At 46.6% G+C, this 13,083-nt stretch overlaps 1 protein-coding gene across 2 annotated transcripts in view; it reads right to left on the bottom strand.

Annotated features, from left to right (window-relative positions):
- The window catches only part of KCNJ6 (potassium inwardly rectifying channel subfamily J member 6), a 162,017-nt gene extending 151,811 nt beyond the window's left edge, over positions 1–10,206 (bottom strand). For both annotated transcript variants that reach the window (XM_055803180.1, XM_055803181.1), the window contains exon 1: positions 9,868–10,206. The gene's annotated coding sequence lies outside the window, so the exon portion shown is untranslated. The remainder of the gene's footprint in view (positions 1–9,867) is intronic.
- Between the last annotated feature and the right edge of the window lie 2,877 nt (positions 10,207–13,083).

Genomic DNA, 13,083 nt, shown 5'->3' with positions numbered 1-13,083 from the left:
TACATTGCAAAACTTGTAAACTGTCTCCTGAAACTTGTATTTGAGAGCTCTTGAGAGCTGCTGGGCTAGTGGCTTACCAAACTGTTGGCCTAGATGAATTCTGCTGCTTTGTTGTGAGACACTGAATCCTGTGGTGAATTAATGGTGGAACACTTTGTTGTAAGGAGCTGTTAACTTGGGTTCTAAAAGTTGTCTAGCAGCGTTAGCTGGAGGGTGTGCCTGTGTCTGAAGGAGTCCTGCCTCTTGATAGGATTAACTCTCCAGGGAGCAGTGCCACATCAAACTCTCGGATCTGAAAGTAGCTTAGCCACAGTTCAGTCTCTACATTGCATTTTGTGTCATGCTTTATAAGCCCAGAACTCATCTTAATGCGTTATGTGCATCTTAGAAGGATTTTAGTAAGTAATCAGTATTGCTACTCATGATATTTGACCTCTCTGTTTTCTTTTAATCTCTGTTTAGACACATTGGGAGAAATTCACACCCTTGCTGAAGGAAAGACTAAAACTCCTTCACTGAAATTTTAGCAAGTTTACAAAGCTGATGTGTTCTCTTGTACTTTGCTCTCTCCATCCCACCACTTCTCTCATTTTCATTGTAATTTTACTGCCTTTTATCAGCAGCAGACCTGGTTCTCCAGTGCATCATGCCCTGTATATGCAAAAGATGCACATACAAACGTTGCATCTTGGGGAATTAGTTTGACTGAGATGGAGGGTTTAATTTTCCTCATGCTAATGCCAATATGCTGTTTTGGAGACCTGCTCTAGTGTTTCTGCATGCTGTTCACACTCTTGCAAAGTGGCTGTCAAAGTTTCTCATCCTGATTTTCATAGGTATATATGTGACTCTCCAGAGTTCAAGGCAGGGGAGGATTGGACTTAGAACAATTGAACACTGTTACTTTCTAATGGGAACTGGTCAACTGAGAGTTTGTACCTTTGTCCAAATAGATAACTGAATGTGGCTCTGCTGTGTTGAGCTTGGCTCTTAAGCTGGGTTTGCATCCAGCTTTTGCACATGGCTGGTTATATAATACTGCAGCAGCATGGAAAGACAAGAATTACTTGATGAGGAAAGTGACAGTGGAAAGGAGCAATGAATTTCATTATAAAGGTGAACAGCTTCAGTTTGTGACAGCTAAGAGAATGAAGTTCTTTAACAGGGATTATTTGGATTAGAGGAAATTTTACCAGACAAAATGTCCATCTCTCTGTGTATGTAATAAAACGCTGCAGCCTGTGGGTTTAAGTCAGTGACCTGACAAAAAGCAGGCTTAATTGCATAATTAGTATTAGATTCCTGTGGCCCTAGTTTGGTGCAAATAGTTGACCATTTGCAATAGTTGACGGTGGCATTCTTCTGACATTCAGAAATCTCCAAGTGGGCATAGCTTTAAGTCAAGATCACATTGGAAGCTTTTGGAATCTGATGTTCGCCACCCATGGCACTAGACTGAAGGCACCAAGAGCCAGCCGGTATAGTTCAAAGCAGCTGTATTGTCTGTGTCAACAGAGAACCTGACCGAGACTAGGAAAACACTCTGTTTCATCTGTGTGTCAGCTTCCCATACCTGTGCCCACCCATGCTGAGGAACTAGCTCTGTAGGGATACAATTTCTGCCCAGTATATGATTGCTGTATTCAGCAAGTGTCTGAGTTTCTGTCTTCTATGATCCATCCCATACAACACCAGTGAGAATGCATGGCATGCAAATTGGGAGTTACTTAGGCCTGCATCTCTTCTCATCGTATCTTCTTTTTATGGCACTGTCAATAATGTAGAGCTGTAAGATGCTGCGTGATGCATCTACTGTAGCCATGCTAAGCTTGAAATATTCTTCCTTCTGTGGGAGTTGCTAGAGGCAGGGGAGCTTCACTTTGAGATACTACTTAAAAGTTCACAGTGATAGTAATTAGGAGAAATTATTATTTGACTTTAAACTGAATGTGTGTCATCTGAACACTCAGTGTCTTTGATGAGCCTGAGAGAGAATAAACAGAGACCTCCAACATCACTCTCCCAGACACTGTCCTGACATGGCTGCTTTGTTTCCTAAACTGTGACTCTGCTTAGTGGTTTTTTTTTTAGTAAGGACTGTGTTCTTTGATCATGTCCCATTGCCTGTAGAAAGGCTACAGGTTAATAAGGGCCATAATTGCTTTTTGTTTAGAAAATTGAGTACTCTGTCTGCTTGTGGCTAGTGCTCTGAAGTGTCTCTTAGCACTTCTTCGCACTACACCCCTGCATGATCTTGGTGACAAAATATAATTCCAGTAGGAGGCAGAGTATATCATTCCAGTGGGGAAATGAAAATCATTTCAGTATAGGTGAGGACATGTACTAGTGGACAGAGTTTACTCCCTTCTAATGTGGGAAAATTAGAATTTGCCTACTCCTCACAACAGTATACCTTTCCACAACAATCCACTTTTCAATATACTTTTATACCCCCAGGCTTTCATATTAACACACATTGAGGAAAAGAGAACCTTCAGGAGGGATGTGGAAAGGCTCTTCAAGTATGGAGGGTAACCATGAGACATTTCCAGAGGCCCAGTGGGGATAAAGGCTTTGTTCAGCAGCCCTGACAAACTGAATTAAGAAAAAATACTTTTTGGTACAGACATAAGGAGCAGGAGAGGTGCGAGGGGAAGTGAAGGCAAGGGAAAGATCAGCCACTTGAGGGGGAGTAAATAATGAGTATTTAGTTCAAGTACCTGAAACAGCTCTGGTGGCCAGGGTATAATCTAAAGACACTTCTGTTCATAGAGCTAAGAAAGAAGCTGGAGAAACCAGTCTGATCAAAAGCATAGAAGAGCAGGGGTACATCTGTTTCAGAATTCTTTGCAATGCTCTTTCTGTGCTTTTATTAGTGGACTGAAATGGCAGTAGTTTAATTCAAGTCCCTACTGTAGCAGTGTAAATAAGTCAACCAGAAATTTCACTGTCTTAGAAAAAAAACCCTAATTACGTGGTAGTGCAGTTAATTCACATTTTCAATTATTATCCCACAAGGATATGTCTATGAGGAAATTATCACTAAGCTAAAATTCTTCCACAAAGATTGATATAGGTGACAAAATTTAATTAAGGGTTTCAATTTATCCCCACTGAAATGAGTAGGAAAACTCATTCAGTTCAAAAGCAGCAGCTACCTTTTATGTGTGACTAGTATAAAAAATATACAGTTAAATATATCAGAAGAAACAAAGCTCATAGTAAGGACTCAGAACTAACTGAACCAAGACTCCTATACACCTATATATAACTGTATATGCCCAGACAGCTCTATGGACTTCGGTAGCGCAGAGCTACTCACATAACAAACATTTGCCAAGTGGATGATTAAACATTTTTTAACATTTACCTTTGCTTTGCTGCAAATGTGTTGAAAGTTTCTTAAAATTATGTAGCTTCCTATTTCAGTGCACATGCACACAGAAGAATATAGCTGAAGTATTTAGTGAGGGTGGGAATTTTATAAAGGTAACATTTTATAAAGGAAAATTCCAAATCTCTTTCTGGGCTGGGATGCTGTACACCTACTTTCTGCAAGAGAAATCTTTACAAATGAAATATAAACCTAGAAATATGGCACAAATTTGGGAAAGATTGCCAAGTAATCATCCAGTGATCCACTATTCACACAGAAAATGAAGTTAATCCCGGAGAATCAGCAAAGTTAGCAGCAAGAGACAAGGATACTCAATGTGGAAGAAATTATCAAATTTAAAAATGAGAATAACAAACATGAGAATATTAAAAATCAAAATACATAAGGAGTTCCCCTATGACTGTAAACAGGAAAATTATATACCTTCCTTTTAAGACAGATAAGAAGGTGGAACTACGGGCAGATTAGCCTTTCTTCAGTCCTTGGCAAAACTGTGGAGATATTCTCAAAAAAGCTATTTACAGACACATGAAAGACAAGAACATGATCAGGAACACTCAGCTTTGGTTTATCCCTTGGCAAATCATGCTTGGCCAGTTTGACAGCCTTCTACAATAAAATGTCTGGGTCTGTGGATGAGGGGAGTGTAGTAAGTCTTTAGCAAGACTTTCAACACTACCCCATAGCTTCTGCTAGCCAAACAAGGACAAATGAACTGGATGGGCAGACTGTAAGGAGGGGTGGAATATTAGCTAGACCTTTGAACTTGAAGGGTCTACTGTTCCCAGTCTAACAGGTCATGGTGTTCCTTGAGGGTTGATACCTATTGGAGTCAGCTTTAATGCCTTTATCAGTGACCTGGACAACAGGACCAAAGGCATTTCAACCAGCCTCCAGATGACACCAAACTGGAAGGAGCAGTTGATGCACAGGGAAGGTAGGGAAGTTACTCAGAGGGATCTAGACAAGCAAGAGGAATGGGCTAGCAAGAACTTAAAAAAGTTGAACATGGACAACTCCTGTACCTGGAAAAGAGGAAGGCTGGGAACCAACTCACTAGGTAGCAACACTGCATGATAGGAACTGTGGGTTCTACAGACAGCAAGTTGCACATGGATCAGCTGTGTACTCTTACAGCCATGAAGGCTGAACGTATACTGGGATGCATTAGTAACAAATTAGCAAGCAGGTTGAAGGAAGGGATTATTCCCTTCTGCTTGGCACTGGTGAAGTTTGACTAGAGATCTCCAGATGCTCCTTCTAATCTATTTTTTCTAAAGTTCTGTGAAATGATCTCATAATTCTCAGATTCAGTACTGTTTATTAGGTTTCATTTTGAGGTCATTACAGGTTTGTGACAGGGGTTAAGTTAGGGTAATAACTATACATACACTGAATGAGTCTTTTCACAGGGACCAAAATGCTGGAAGTTGGTAGGACATAGAAGCTTAGGTCCTTGATTATTGGCACAGACGAAATATTTACAGGCAATATAAAGGTAAAGCATTCTATTTTCCAGTTAATTGTATAAACATTTTTATTTGGGGAGAGAAGCTTTTTAAGAGTTTTCTTAACTTTTAGTTCTAATAGTTCTAATTTTGACCTCTCTACTAATCATTAATACATGTTTATCTAGCTGCATCAGAACTACACTGTTCTCCTCCTTTTTGCCTCCCACGCTGGTGTGTAGGATTAAGTAGAAGTGCTAATTCTAGGTTATTGAGTATGGTTTTGATAATTACAGTTATAACTGGAGAGTAAGGTTTGAAGTTTAGCTCTGCGTTTTGGAGTGGTTATTTTGTTTGTTATGGTGTGGGGTTTCTTTTGGGGTTTTGTTTTGTTTGTGGGTTTGTGTGTTTGGTTTTTTGTGGGTTTTTTTGGTTTTGTTTTTTTTTTCTGATGGTACATCTTTAACAATGACACTCGACTGACTATGAAACCAACCCATGAAATCCAGTCTTTAGACTGTGACTATGCTGAAATATGAAATATATGCTTTGGGTCCAGCCTCACTCAACTTTAGATTTCACAGAAATGAAAATTTAGCCTGAAGACAGAAATCTAATTGTTGTAGAACGTTAAAAGTTCTTCCTCTTTGTAATTTGCAAAAAGTGAAACCTGATTTTTCTGCCTCTTCTGCTCATAAGGAGGGGTGTGCCTGAGGCCCTGTTTTAAAGATTCCTTGTCATTTCAGTTGCCAGTGTTTGCTCTCACCTTTCGCAATTGCACAACCCAGCTCCTTAGCTTGCCTTTGTCTTGGACCATATGGGGTAGTCCTGCCTACACACTTGGTAGCTACAACATCACTTGACATTTTAATGGGCCTACTGTTCAAGAAAATAATTTTTCATTAGACTTGATCTAATGTTTACTTACTACTGAAGAGGTCCTTTTTACACAGGATCTAGTCCAGCACCCTTATGAGCCATGATATCTCTTTCAAGCATAATATAATTTCCCCTCTCTCAGTTTCTCCTTCATCATAGTGACCTGTATAAACAGCTGATCTAAACATGTTTTGCTTTGCTTTTAAACTGATGGAATGGTTAGACTTGTTGCCACAAATTGATATGGGTCTGATCCTGCACTACTTGTTTATGGCTAACTTAACTAAGGGAAAGTAGCAATCCCATAATTCTGACTTTATTCTGAATTTTTTAAAATAATTACAATGTTTTATTGGTTGGTGTGAGGAAATATAACTGATGACAGTTTTTATGCCTTTGATTTGACAGTTTCAGCTGTGCTTACCTCGATTGCTATTGGCTGGCATTCCATGTAGGTCGCAACAGCCATTCATGTTAAAATTATCTGCTTTGAAATGGAACCTCTTGTTGTTCAATGCTTTTATTCCAGCTATTCATAACACACATATAATAACATTGTATTTCCAATATGAAAAGCATTCTAGTAAAGCATCTGATGCACAGTTTTGAGGAAAAACCCAAGTCTCCCAGGAAGTCACTATCAAGTGGGAATGAGATTAAAACTCTTTTCCTGAGCTTACTGTTTGGTAAATTTAGCATTCATTGTTTAAGAAGGTCTCTTGGTCTCTTTCTGCATGATCAACATTAAAATATTGATACTTAATAAACTAGGAATATTGTTTTCTATTATCAGGCTGCCTCCACTAGTAAAAATCGTACAACATAAATGCAACAAACACATTAGCCTAAACCATATCTATTTCTAAAAACTGCTAGTGTTTAATTGTCCCAATTAAAATGCAACATTCTGTATCAAGCAGATGATGAAAATGCTGAACAGAGCTCCCAAGCTTCTAACAATGAAAATTAAAGAAATAATAACGTAGAAATGTGTTCTCTACAATGCCTCAACCATTATTACTTAAGACATAGTTTAATTTATTTGAGCAAATGCTAATATGAATTCTTTTACTTCTTACTTTTATAGAAGCACATAAACAACTCCTGAGAAATCATGCAACTTGGGAGGCTCATATTGAATGTGGTGTAAATGCACTGGCAGAAATTCCACAAAGAATTCTGTCTTTTACTAAACCAATTAAGGTTGTGCTTGTGGAATTTTCTGTTGATGTTGCTATAATTAATTTATTTAATGTTGCTTATAAGGCAAAATCATTTCGTAATTATCTGATAAAATTATTCTGACACTGCAGGAGTATTGTCTTACATAACAAAATCAATAGCTTCAAGTATTATAAATGATCTGGTAATTGCCCTGAAGAGTCGTGTTCTATTACTTTTCCTCATTTTCCCACAGGAAAGTAATGAGTTCCCAAGCCCATACTTACAGTTCAATCCTTTATTTCCATCCTTTTGAGATAGGTCTGAAAATGTGAGGCCCATCATTAAAAAATTCAGGTCTCCATTTCCATAAAGGCTTAACTGACTAGTTCAATTGGCTTGTCAAGAAGTATAGTTAGGGCAAAATGTGCTTCTACAGTTAAAAAGCCCTGAACCTGTTATTCTTAAGACATGAATTTGCTTGGAGTCCCTGCATAAGTACAAAGCCCAACTAACTCCCATGCTACAGTAAGACTCACCTATGTGGTTGTCTCTGCTAGGCTAGGACTTATTTGAAACAGACAATTTATAACAAAGGAGGAACCCAGTAGCTGGTGTGATTTGACAGCTTGCTTATAGTTAAAGCATAACCTCAAGAGGCTGGGGATTTGGATTCAAAACCAATAATTCTACATGTATCTATAGTTTACTGCCTATCAGGACCGAGGCGAGATTAAATAAATCTTGTTTGCTTAACGCAAAAAGAACATCCTGACATGGTGAACAGCAGAAAAGTGACTAATCCATTGCTATCTTCCCCAGTGAATATTATTCATTATGCTGTTGGCTTTTCTAGAATATTTTTTCATAGTCTCAAGCTATAATTGCATATGTAACTGCTAGCATGAGATATGTATAGGAAAACTAAGACAATAATTTAAAACCTATCAATGCAATAAGTATATCTTGGCTTCTGGTGAATTATCACTAACCTGAATACCTTTTTCCTCCACTTAGTGTGTTTTTTTAAACTGGTCACCAAATGCCTGTGGAGAACAGTTTATGATCAGGAGTTTTTTTTATGATTAGTTGATCGTGTCTGTCTGACTGGCAGAAACTCCACCTGTCTAATTGTGTACCTCAGCAGTGGGATAGCTCCCTGCGCTAAGAGTGCAATTTCTTCAAGTGCAATTTCTCAACAAGTTTTCTTAAGGAAAACAAGTCGAGAATCCATATTTTTCACAATTTCTGCAGGACTCATTTTATGGATGTGCGTGTGAACAGTCTTACTGGGGAAGCAGTTCACCATAACAAGTCACAAAGAACCACTGCAAACGAGTCGTAAGAAACAACCTCGAGCAAGTACGTGTAAAAGGTACCATTCATTAACGTGTTTGCTCTCAGCTCTTGCATGCATTTAGCTCAGGAAAGTTTAGCGGCCCTAGGTGAGGCTTCCTCTGGCTCCCGGCACCCGGCGGGGAGCGGCACTGTGCTCAGGGCTGACTCTAGCAGAGGGAGGCGCGGGGTTCCCCCGGTCCTCCCAGCGCAGGGCCCCGATGCAAAGCCCCCGGACGGCTCCCTGCCTGCCGCCGGGAGCCGTGCTGCCCGCGCTGCCCGCGCTGCCCGCCGTTCCCCCCGCTGCCCCCGCTGCCCGCCGTTCCCCCCCACCCGCGCTGCCGCCGCTGCCGCCGCTGTCCGCGGTGCTGAAGCGGGGTCGGGCCGGGCCCGCAGCCGGTGGCAAAGCCCCGGGGCTGGCGGTACGCGGCGGGGCCGAGGAGCGCCGGGCAGCGGGAGGCTGCGGGGCACGGCTGGCACAGCAATAAGCAGCCACGAACAGCTCGCCTCGAAGCAGCTTCCTCTGCCCGCCGCGGCCGGAGGCTCCGCGCATAGCGACTCGGGGACAGCCGCGGCTCGCTGAGCCTGTACGGTGGCCCCTTCCCCACCAGGGTCCCAAGGCTCTTCGTCGCTCCCCTTTCCAACGAGAGGGAAGTTTTGTCTGTGATATCTTTCCCCCCACCTTTGGGACCGGACCTGGCCGGGAAGGGGCGGCGGCGGGTGCCGGGGGAGGGGAAGGGGGGAGTTATCTCTTACTTATTTATTTATTTAGATTTTTCCTCCCTCAGGTCGCCATGGTGATACCGAGCTCGCTCTCCCTCCGATCAAGAGGAGACGGGCACCCCTTCGTGAGCATCTTCCCTCCACTCCCGCTGCCCCTCTCCCCCGGCGGAGGCTCTCCCTTCCCTGCCCGCCCAGCGGGGCCGGGGCCGCCGCCCCCTCAGCCTAGCTCCGGCTCCCCTCAGCCTCGCCCCGACTGCCCTGAGCGCTGCCCGCCTCGGGCCCAGCGTGACCCCAGCTCCCCGCAGCGCAGCCGCCCCCCACTGCCCTCCCAGAGAAGGAGTGAGATCGGAGCAGCCAAAACAACATCCCCGCCACCCCGCTTTGAAGTTCTTCCCGGTTTCGGCACTGCCGCTGGAGCGCCGATGGGGAGGGGGCGGCCGGGCGAGACGTCGTCCCTTGTCGCCCCCGCCCGCGGGTGCCCGCTGTCGAGCCCCGAGGCGAGGGGAGGCCGGCAGAGCCCCGGCCCCGTCGCGGCGGCAGCGCTGTACCCGAGGGCGTGGGGCCGGGGCTCACACACGGGAGGCTCCCGCGACGGCAGCTGGAAACGGCCCCCCCGGGGCCGGCCCGGCCCTCCCGCCGTGTCCCCCTCAGCCGCGGCTCCCCCGCCGCCACCTCGCCGCTTGCCCAGCGGAAAGCGGCCGAGGCTGCTCGCCCCCCGGTTACATAAGTAACGCACCCCGCATCCCCCCGCACTGCCGCTGTGACTGCCTGGGGGGCTTGAGGAAGGGCGGTTGGGGGCGGGGGGGGTGGGGGGGGGGGCTGGAGGACCGCGGCGGCAACGAGCCGTGAGGGTACAGGCACCGAAACGCAAGCCCCGAGCCAGCACCTCCTCCGCCTCCCTTCGGGTAACCCCCCCCGCCTTACCTGGCGGCGGCACGCTGCTCTCACTCCATGCTGGCTCCCCGCGGGACGGGGCAGGGCGGCGCTGCCCGGCTCTGCACCGGCTCCGGCTCCGGCTCCGGGCCGGTGGGTGCGCGCGTGCGAGCGCCGCTCGCTGTCACACGGCCCCGAGGATGCTGTCGGGCGTCTCCATGCCCCACGCCGCTCGCCCACCTCCCGCGCCGCTCCGCCGCCGCGCAGACGGGCACGCCGGGGCAGCGGCACCCGCCCGCTGCGGGGCTCCGCTCCGGGTCGCTTAGCGCCGCTCGCAGCGAGAGCGGGGGGCGACCGGACGGCCGCGGCGCTGCCGCGCGTGTCTGCGTGTGTGCGGGTGCGAGGGGAGGCGGCGCGGCGGGCGGGCGGGCGGGCGGGGGAGGCGCGGCCCCGCGGAGGCGGCCGCGGGCGGGCCCAGGGGCTGCGGCCGGCGCCGGGGGGCTGCGCTAGCCCGGCCGGCGCGGCGGCGGCGGCGGCGGCGGCGGCGGCGGCGGCGGCGGCGGCGGCGGCGGCGTGTCGGAGCGCGGCTGCCGGCAGCGCCACCTGCGGGCAGCGCGGGGCGGCGGGGGTGGTGCGCTCCTTCCGCGGGGGCGGCCCTGGCCGGTGCCTGCGCCGCCCCCCCGCGAGCGGGCGGGCTGCCGTGGGGGGCGAGGCGAGATGCGGCGCGGAGCGGAGCTGCGGCAGCGGGGAGCGGGGAGCCGCCCCCGCCGGAGAGCCCCGTCGCCTCCCGTGGGGGTGGGTGACACGGCGGGCGTGGGAGGGGGCGAGGCCCCGGCTCTCTCCCCCGCGGGAGTGCGGGCGGCGGCTCCGGCAGCCTCTCGCCCCGCCGTCTGCCCCGGGGCGTCCTCCCCGGCGGGGCGTCCGGGAGAACCGCAGGTGCATCCAGGCGCCCGGTGGAGGCCTGGCTCTGTGTCCCGCAGGACTTCGCTGGTGCATAATAAGTGCTGATCTGGCACCGCAAAAGGACCTCCGCCTCCCCGAGGGAAGGCGGCATCTTTGACAGCGCTTTCCCACTCCCAGGTTTGGTTGAAACCGGCCAACAGGTGCCACGTTCCTGGGAAGAGTGGGCGGCTGCCGGACAAGCAGGAAGGTGCACAAGTTCAGACAGTTAAGCCTCCTTTTCTTAGAAAACCTAGCTGAAAAGCAGAACCAAGGCGGCGTTTGCCAGACATCACTGATCAGTTTTCTTGTAGGATGCGTCCTTTCCGGGCTACTCCACCTTACACTTCACGTGGTGTGCCTACATCGTGTTAAATTACCCATCTTCCAAACCAACACACCTATTCTGTAGGAAGCAGAATGGGGTTGTGGCTTTTTGGGTAACACAATAACAATCTGCACTTTCAGAAGTCATACCAGTTTCTCTGTATTTTTTTCTTCCTCTTTTTCCTAAGATTAGGCTGCAAGCCCAGCTCCACAGTTCATCTGAGCTCCTGGACCATGGAGCACCAGTGATCTTATTTTTTCCCCCTTCTGAGACAAAAGTAGTATTTTAAACCAGCACTGCAACTTATTTGCAACTTATCTCCTTATTTGCATTTCCTTTCTCACCTCACCATTCCTCTTCACACCTTCCTACATTTCCTAATTTACTTTCTGGGAATCTTTTCTTTCTCCATCTAATCTCATGAGTCCATGCGTTTGTGTTGTGGACGTATTATAGCATGCTAGTCTAAAAAAATGGCTGTGTTCTAGTTTCTTAAGCTTTTTCCATAAAAGGGAACCTCACTGAAAAGAGCAATATAAGGCCTCTTCTTCCTTGGAGATTTGCACAGCTATTCATTTCTTCTTGCAAACTACTGTTCTTTAAATCTCTTCCCTTGTGGTAGGAACATATCTACTGGAACAGTGTCTGTTCTCCAAGCTGAAGCTGCTTTTCTAGAGCCTGCCTTACTTGTTACTCATTTTTTGTGTTTTCATTTGCCAACACAGCAAGAAAAGTGGGCATAATCAAAATGGAGAAAGTGTTTCTGTGGAACAAGGATATGTATGAGCTTTCCCTTCCCAACTTAGCAATCCTGACACAATGTGATGTGTGATAGGGCCTTTTGTCTCTTTTATTTGTTAAATGTTTCAGAAGGAGAAGCATATGGATGGTTACACTGAGCTTGGAACCATAATAACATCATTAAATTGCACAAACCCTTGTGCTTTCCAAATGGCACTTTTTCTCTTGGGCCACACAAACTAAAATGGCTCTTGAACAGGTGCACAAATCATTATTTTATACTTAGCCTGCTGTCCCCCTTCAATCTATTTGTCCCAGTTGCAGTTTTCTCTAAGCCAGCTCCATGAATCTTACTGCAGAACCTCTCAGAGTCTATTAATACTTATGCTAGCACACACAGAAAAGATGCCTGCTACTTTCTTAAGGTCCCAGGCAAATGCCTGACTGGTATGTTGCTGAGATTTCTTTTTCCTTTCTATTTCAGTTGAAGGCCAAAGCAGTACTTGAACTGGCAGTCTCTAAATCCATATTGCTTGTTCAGGGTGATTTCAGTTAATGAGCTTTGACTCAGAGATCCCTCCCACCTCCCTTTGGACAGAGAGTCCCAGAAACAACTTGACTTCACCAGACTAGTGCTTTGCCTGAGGGAACAGTTTATGTCAGGAACTGAAGTTTATATCAGCTCAAGACTTTTGGAATTGGTTTTGCACAGTACATTTTTTAAACAATAGCAAAAGTAGAGGCATGGGTTGATAAGGATAAGAGGTGGAGGGGATTGGTACAGCCTCCTTTAGATGCCTGACCTTAGGGATTTACATTAGGAGTCTGTTTTGTTTAGACCATTGAAGAAAGGAGCCCATGAAGGGCTACTCAGTGCACCTAAAATAAACTTCAGTTCTGAATTGCCCTCTGGAGGGTTTTCTCACCCTTGCCTCCTATTAATTGCGTAGGAATTGTGCAGAGGTCGTGGAGAGATTATATGGAGACTGCCTAATCCAGGATCTGATGCATGATTATCACCCTCCAGTTTTCATTTTGCCAATGCAACATGGCATTTATACATGGAGAAATCACTTGCCAGCGCCTCTCTAGGAGCGATTTTGATGTATGCTTGCCAACTGGAGTTACTTACATTTAAGTGAAGCTACAGCTCCCAGTGCAAATTGTGAACACATGTGATATTCCCATGACCTTATCTGCAAGCTTGTGTAGCTTCGTGTTAGCATTATTTAATTCACATCCATAAGTGTACGCAGTGC

Source organism: Falco peregrinus, chromosome 4 (genome assembly GCF_023634155.1).
Source record: "Falco peregrinus isolate bFalPer1 chromosome 4, bFalPer1.pri, whole genome shotgun sequence".
Classification (NCBI taxonomy): Eukaryota; Metazoa; Chordata; class Aves; order Falconiformes; family Falconidae; genus Falco; species Falco peregrinus.
The sequence above is the reverse complement of the archived record's forward strand: the minus strand, read 5'-3'. Positions and strand labels throughout refer to the sequence as shown.